The following is an 8818-nucleotide window of genomic DNA, read 5'->3' on the forward strand; positions in this document are numbered from 1 at the left end:
AGTGGCTGATGAACAGCTTTCTGTCATTGATGTTTTTTCTTTTAATTATATTAAAAAGGTGAAGAAACAATATCCATACACATACCTGTAGATATACATACATATACACCTATACATACAATCATACTGTCTATAGCTGTGGATACCATACACACACAGATATACAGCTTTACATACACTTACTGTATCTTTAGGCAGACATATATAAACATACAGTATACCTTTATACATACAGTGTATACCTGTGGATATCATACACATACAGATATACTGCTATACATACACATAGACACACAGGTATTCATACACATATACATTATTATACAGTGTAAGGTCTATACGCAGGTTTAATACCCACCCTGTGCAGCAGAGTTCAGGATAAGAGGTAACTTATTGTACTGCCCCCTCCCCGTATTCCCCATTTAGTCTTTTCTGAATGTTTTGTCTCCCCTCAGATTTTCATCTCCATCGGGGCGTTATTGCTGGCACTGAATTTTGCCGTTGTGGACGACATCCTGCTGGTAAGTGATCAGAAACCACGAGGATGTTTCTCTATTACAGCTGAAATGACATTTATTTTACCTAATGTCTATTTTCCGGCCTAGTTTATGAAATGCCACTGACTCTGCAATAACTGCCAGACAAGAGACGGAGGACACTACAAGTACAGACTGCGCTGTCTGCAGATATTGTAGTGCAGATATTCCGTCACTTTGTCTGGCTGCCATTGTTGAGTTAGGTTCAGTAACTTCCTTCTGCCTACTCAGAATGTCCTCTTGTTTTAGAGTGTGGTGACCCCCAGAAGACGATCCACAGCGGAGGCCCTACAAATAATTGTGTCCCACCTGCTGGGTGATGCATGGAGCCCCTCTCTGATCGGAGTGGTAAGTATTAGTTACATCATCATCCTAAAGGGTATCTAAGCAAAATTCTTTAACGTTGGGGGTCAGTCTTAGCCTGCATGATACCCTTTGTGAACAACTTACCACGCACATACATTTCACACAAAGGAGACAGCACTAATACAGTACACCCCCACCAAACAGACAGTAAAGATATAGCAACCATATAGTGCACACACAAGGCCCATACAGCACCCTCAGTGAGGAGCTGTCACTCACCACCACCTACAGTCTGCTGTCACCGGATTTCTGCATTAATATCCAGCATCCGCTGTCTGAGAAAATCTACACATATTCTGATATTTCCCATAATTCATCTTACATAACAATGTGTTATTTTCTTATCCTCAGCTATCTGACCTCATCCGCAGAGGAAAGCCAGAATCCGACCTGCTGATGTTTAACAGCCTGAAATATGCCCTCATGGTCTGCGTATTCGTGAGCGCTATCGGAGGAGGATTGTTCTTGGCAGCTGCCCTCTTTCTTGAGAAAGACCGAAAGAGGGCAGACATGGAGTCTGAAGGTATCTACCCTGTCTGTGTGTATGTCCACCGTCTACTCATGTGTCCTGCAGAATTAAAGTGCAGCTCAACCTTGGATTTACGCTGGCTCTATGGTCAGAAAATGTTAAATAATCACAAATCCCTAATCCTATTCTAATGCGTTAACAAATACTTATTTTTTTAGTGTTGAAAATCATGGTTTATGGTAATCGTTAGTGGGGGAAATTGTCTTTTCTGACAGACGGTAGAAAGATAGTGAATTTTATAGTCTTTCACCAAGATTATGATTCGATAGATTGCTCCACAATTATCAAAGACAAAAACACTGGAGTAGAACTGGAGTTTCTTAAAACATAACTTTTACTTTTGTTCCTTCTTAAAAATGTGTTGCACAATATTGACACATATATAATATATGTAGGAAGTAAATTTTTTCCTCCTTGTTATAAAACATTCAATAGCACAAATCAATGTATCATCCAAGCTTAGGAGATGTAGAATTGAAAAAGACTCAGTCGTTTATACCTTAAACTTTCAGGGTTGTCAAAATGTAAGCTCCATTTTTTTCTTTTATATCTTATTTATCCCAATCGTCATCTTACAAATAATTATAGAGCCTCTCGGGTAATTACCCCCCTACCCGTTCTGTTGTCAGGTGCACTTGGTTGGACTCCTCAAAACAAGAGCACTGGGAAACCTCTCTTCAATGTTAGAGATCAATATTTTCCTCCCGACGCGTTTCTTTATGGCCCGAATTCATCAGGGAAGATTGGCCATTCAGCCCGTGTTAAGTCCACTAGAGCTATGACTGCCGTTCAATAATCCTGCAGTGGCAAGGAAAATTCATGGCCCATGTGTTGCCCTTGTTGGAGTGAACGCCTGTTCACGGTGTCTGACGACGCTATTGATGGTTTTGTAACATGGAGGAAAAAATTTACTTCCTACGTATATTATATATGTGTCAATATTGTGCAACTCATTTTTAAGAGGGAATAACAGTAAAACTTATGTTTTAAGAAACTCTAGTTCTACTCCAGTGGTTTTTACTTTTCTGACAGATGAAAATATTTTCTATTGATCAGAAATGTATAGACATTCCCTCTTAGTGATAATTGTTATCGCTATGACCATAGCCTGTAATGGGTATTGCTAGAGAAGCAGTCAGATTTAATGATAAAGATTGGGTATCAGATATGGTCTTGGCAACTGAAGTGCCTTTCTGCAAGGACTTCTAATATACCTCCTTAGCAGTGAATGGGTTAAAGGGTAAGACTACTTTGCCAACATTTTACTTTCATTGCATTGTATGTATTTTATTAAATAAAATACATTTACAAATTGGTTTTAATTAAAAAAACATTTGAGACAGTTTGCCTTCTGCAGCTTATATGTTTTACAATACAAGCTGCTGGTTGCCATTCAGTAATTATTCCGTCAAATGAGTTTACTGTCGGGTCAGTCTCACACCCCTTTCTCTGCTCTCCTAACATTGATCTAAAGAAAATAAAACTAAACTTAAATCAAATAAAATGTCAGCTTAGATTAGCATTCAGGAGAGCAGAGAGATGGGCTGGAGGCTGACTCAACAGTTAGCTCGTCTGACGGCATGAGCACTGATCGGCATAGAGCAGCTTGTTTTGTATTGTAAGACATAGAAGCTGCAAAACACAAACTAATTGTGAAAATGTTTTATGTAAATAAAATACAAAGCAATAGACAAAAGTCTGCAAAGATGTCCATAGCCTTTAAGATATTAAATCTGATCTCTGATTGGTTACTATGGGCAGTCAGGCCAGATTTTAGCTTAGAAAGTTTTGATAAATGAAGCCCATGGGAGACTTTGATAGTTCACAATTTTCAACTACTCATTGACCATCTAGTGGTATGAAGTAGAATAATATAAAATGAGAATTATCTGATAATGTATTCCTACAAAATCAGGCTTATATGTTTTTTTATCTTAACAGGATGAAGTCTTGGTTGGACATTTTATATTGATTTGTCCATGGCTGCACTGGTTCTTGAGAGCAAAAGAACCCTGTCCTTAATCTCCACACGAGGACAAATATAAAGTGAACACATTTTGGAGCTCCTCAGACTTTCACCGTAATGAGCAGCAGGGCTCTGCTGCTCAAGACATGACTATAATGTTTCCGAGCAACCACTAAAAGTTTCAGTGCATGCAGAATCAAGAACACCACACAGAACATGTATTCTTGCAACAGGAAATCAATAGTTGGCAGTGGAAGTCATGAATGCAAAGCTGCCATGACCTACCCTGTTACTGAATCCAGTGGTTTAAACATTATAGATTCTACACCGATAATTGAGGGAACTGGACCTAGAGTGTCTGCAATTCCAAAGATTGCATTGAGGAAGAAAACAAGACCTACCTCACAGACTCATTCATATGGAATTTCCACTGAGCTCTTCCTCGGAAAAGCATCCCAAGGAATTTGCATGAATACCAGCAAACATAGGTCCACCTCAAAGGATTTTTTTCTGTGCCTGTGTCTCGGCTGAGTCACAGTGCCAAACTGGACTGGACAAATCTTTGTACTACAGATCTGGATCCCCAGACTGTGTGTAAAAAATGACAAATGTTTCTGCCTGTGGCTCGGCTGAGTCACAGTGCCAACCCGGACATGATTAGTGCCACCTACCAACGATTTATGGCAACTAACAACATGACTCAACTGGAATACCTTTCATCCACATTGCACCAACAGATGAGACTGCAGTTACAGACCATCTCTAGTTGAAAAAAAGAACTTTAAGAATAGCATGTTTTTAACTGCTCCTGGTTACACCTTAAATTCCTTCATGTATACCAACCTTATGTGGAAAATTTAGTCATGTTATTTTAATAAAAACATCAAAACCTAAACAAAGTGTATTATTATATAAGTAACAAAATACTATAGAAAACTGTCTGTACTCTTAAACTTTCTGATATATCACATGTTCTGGATTAATAGAAAAATGTAGGGAAAAGCTACTGAAAGTCATGAAATCCAATCAGAGAAAGAGTCAGGATTGAAATCTAGGCAGCAGCTACTTCTCCCTTAAATCCGTAAGCCACATTGTTAATACAAAAAAATAAACATGGAACACAGAGCCATCAAACCAAAGAGAAATCTTGATACACTATCATTTTATGAAAATAGTTTTATTCATCATAATTAATACTTTATTACACATAAATACAAAATTAGAGATACAAAAATTAACCCCCCTCCCAAGTATATACTATAGACAATTAAAATATCATAAAATATACCAGGTGTAATATAATGAAAAAATATTAAATATAATATAATCAGATAGAAAAGTCCTCATACACAAAAGCATGTATCTTTAAGAAAGGATGAAAGACCACATATGTGTGTCAACATGCAGTAGCAGCATCAGGACACCAGGGGCCTGATATAGATAATGCTGCAATGACAGGTCGCTCCAATACCAAGAGTACGATGATATAATTAAGATATGGAGCACTAAGTCAAAAATATATCAACTACAATGAGTGTAAAATTCAACTATACCTGCAGAGGACATGGTGGAAAAGTATTACACCTGGACAAGCAGCACCTCGACGCGCGTTTCGCAACCTTCGTCAGGAGATGTGCTACTACATTGACAGCCAAAGTTTAAATACTGTGAGCCCGAAAATAAATGACCAATGGTGTGCAGCAGGAGAAGACTACTCCCACTGACATAACTAGCGCCGCGCCGTAAAAAATTACGCGCAACGATGCGTGTCAGCCGTGGGGATGATGCGGTTCACCCATCGGGAAGGAGCGGGTCACGCCCCTCAATCCAATAAGTGACCGTAATAATATCCAGACAGTAGGCGAGTAACAATGACAACGCCCACACACATTAACGCCGATATAATGTGGTTCACCCATAGGAGAGGAGCGTGACATGCCCCTCAATCCCATTTGTGACCAGAAGGCATATACTGTCAACAGGCGAATAACCATGACAACGCCCAAACATATCAGCGCAGGCACGAATCAACACAAAGACTTGGTCAGTAAGACAAATCTTTATGCCAAGCCATAACACCATCACGGACATAAATTTAAGAAGGCTCACCCGACAAAACCTGAGTACATGTTGTTGATGAATGACCTACACATCCTATACAGTGCATAAAAGATATGTTATAACAAATAAATAAATAAATAAACAATATTTCAATACAAATACAGAGAAAAAGAGAAAAACGACAGTCAGACAAAATATGTAAAGAAATAATAAATAAGAATCAAAAATACATAAATATTTTTAACAGCACTCTTACTTTGCAGCATCTTTCTACAACTGCCTAAAATTTTTCCCAGTATTGTACGTCTTTATTTAGAGGGGACTCATGGCAACTATTTATATTTAAATGTCTTTGCATAGCTTGATAAAGAAATAAAGATGTTTTTATACATTTTTGGTCGTGAACAGTTACATTTATGTGTCATCTTTCCTTCGTCTCATGATGATATAATATTGACACATATGTGGCACCTCGACTTTTATTAGAGGTGCCCACAGTTTTTATAATAGATAACACTTTGACTGCTCACATCAGACAAGTAACCTTCTGCTGGATCTAATAGGAAACTGATAGGGAGGCGTGGGAAAGACAGAAAAGAAATGTTAAGAAATATATTATAGCTTATTAGGCGCAGCAGTTGCCCCAATCCAAGGCTTCTCCATAGACACTGGACCTCCAGTGCCTACTGTTAAATATGGTGCTCAATCTTTCTATAAAACGTCCTCCAAATGATCTATGAACCATATGATCTCACAAAACATTAGCCAATTTGATAGACCACAATCCAGCATCGGAACATGACCAAGTCCAGTCTTTGGTAGAGCCTCAAAAACATAACTTCCTTCCACTCCACCATATTCAGCAGACTTGTCAGACTTACACAGAGTTTAGAGACCCTACTTGGTTTCAGAAACTATATCTCTCTCATACAGTGACAAAACAAAGCCCACCAGAGAACCAGAGGACATGTGCATGTTCTTTATAGATGGAGGGTGGGCCCTCAGAATCATCTTCTCTGCTTGACCCAAGGAACCCCAGTCCGACGCTGCTCCAAATTATTTCTTGGGGCAACAGCTTTATATGCACCATCTGTGTAAATGTGGTTCAATGCTTACTGCCTGAACAAAACAGCAGACCCTTATACAACACATATAACTTACCTATCACATTGTACGGGCCTGTAGTTCCCATTGCTTTACCTTATCAAACTCTTTTCTTCCCTTATGTCTCAAAAATCCCCACTTTCTGTTGTTAATGTTGGAATTGCATTTATCTGACAATTTTTACACTTAAGATGGGATGTTTCTCTCAGTGGAATGTAAAGTCATTGTCCCAACACCAGATGAGGGCTATGAGGGAGCCCCCTGTTCCCGCTGCCGCTGATCAATACCTTCACCATTCTCTACATGCAGCGGTGGGTTTTAGTGGAGTCTAGACATTACATTTTGTCTTCTAGATCCCCCTGTGGTCAATAGTCAGGAGACACTGGTCTAGTTTTGCCCTATGGGTCAAGGCACATGGGAATATCAGTGCACAGCAGGTATATAAGAGGGAACACACAGAACTTATGCTGACCAGAAAAAGAGCGCAGGTGAGGACAGCAGCAAGACGACCTTCTTTCCAATGCTTCCGGCAATCTGCCTGTAAAAGAAGCTCCCACTAAGGATGACATTTACCTGACTCCTTATATCCTCAGAACTGCGGTCCTCCCGCCAGGGATGTCTCCTTACACTTACCTGATCATTAAGGGGTAGTTCACACTGAGTATTTTGGTACTGATTTTGACGCGGAAACCTCATCGGAATTAGCACCGAAAAACACCCGCTCGAGGGAAAAATAAGCAACATGCTTTATCCTCGGGAGTTTCCATCTCTGACCTCCCATTGACATCAATGGGAGGCAGAGAAAGCGGTTTTCGCGAAAAAATTCCTGAAGCAATTTTAAAGCAGATTTTTCTACCTGCAAAATACTCAGCGTGAACAGGGCCTTAAGGTGTATTCCCGTCTTAAACATTTTAACATAATCACAGGGTGTGCCACCAATGCCTTACAAGTGCAGGTATCACTTCTAGGAACCTCACCTATTGGATAAACAGGAATCCAGTGACCCCTGTCTGCTTATTCATGGACGCTACAGACTACATAAAGTTCAATATAGAGTCGCTATCCATTAAAGTCTATGGAAGTTATGGAAAGAACTACTTGCTTCCCCCTTACTGGATGGCTGAGGGTCCCAGAGGTGGGATTGACACCTATCAGGCATTTATGCTACACACTGTGGATATGCCATATATGTTTAAGATGGGAATATCCCTTTAAGTGATGTTATCATTTCCACTTTTTGATGATAAATACAGAGCGCAGTTGCAGTGTGGTTGTTTGATTTGTTTTGTTGTCATAGGAGACTATTGAAGATGTAGGGGGAGGAATCCTATACAGATGGTAGTATGGATGGTTGCGTGTAGGTGTTACGGCCAGGGCCGCTATTACAATTTTCTGGGCCCCATTCAGTGAAATGGTTATTACCCCTCTCACCCCGATACTCTATATATCTAGGAGAGCACGCTTGGTTCACATTATCATTGTGCTTAACCCGTTAGTGATCGGCCCATCGTGTTTCTACGTCGGTCACTAACGGGCCTTATTCCGATGCCATAGACTTTTTACGTCGCGGCATCGGAATAAGTAAACAGAGCAGGGAGCTGTCAAATCTCCCTGCTCTCAGCTGCTAGAGGCAGCTGAGGGCTGGGAGCGTCCCTGCTCTGCCGGGTGAGATCGCTATTAGTATCGATCTCACCCGTTTAACCCCTCAGATGCGGTGCTCAATAGCGAGCACCGCATCTGAGTTGTTTTGGAGAGAGGGAGGGAGCTCCCGCTCTCTCCCACCGACACCCGGCGATACGATCGCCGAGTGTCTGTGTCTTCTATGGCAGCCGGGGGCCTAATAAAGGCCCCCAGGTCTGCCTCTAGTGTATGCCTGCTAGGTCATGCCTCTGGCATGACCTAGCAGATGCCTGTCCGTTTTAAACGGACAGGCATAATACACTGCAATACAAAAGTATTGCAGTGTATTACAATAGCGATCGCAGAATCGCATATTATAGTCCCCTAGTGGGACTAGTAAAAAAGTTAAAAAAAAAGTTTAATAAAGTTAATTAAAAAAAATGTGAAAAAAAAATGAAAAATACAGCTTTTCCCCTTACAAACTGCTTTAGTATTAAAAAAACAAAATAAAGTTAAAAATGTACACATATTTGGTATTGCCGCGTCCGTAACGACCCCGACTATAAATCTATAACATTATTTAACCCGCACGGTGAACGCCGTAAAAAATTAAATAAAAAAAGATGGAAAAATTGC

General features: G+C 40.1%; 1 long non-coding RNA gene across 1 annotated transcript; it reads left to right on the forward strand.

Moving 5' to 3' along the window:
• The first annotated feature begins 1198 nt into the window (after positions 1–1198).
• LOC142656439 (uncharacterized) lies at positions 1199–4296 on the forward strand. The gene is made up of 2 exons (XR_012849675.1): positions 1199–1425; positions 3373–4296. It is a non-coding gene; the product is annotated as an uncharacterized LOC142656439 (long non-coding RNA).
• The last annotated feature ends 4522 nt before the right edge of the window (positions 4297–8818 follow it).

The sequence above is a fragment of the Rhinoderma darwinii genome, chromosome 6, assembly GCF_050947455.1.
Source record: "Rhinoderma darwinii isolate aRhiDar2 chromosome 6, aRhiDar2.hap1, whole genome shotgun sequence".
Classification (NCBI taxonomy): domain Eukaryota; kingdom Metazoa; phylum Chordata; class Amphibia; order Anura; family Rhinodermatidae; genus Rhinoderma; species Rhinoderma darwinii.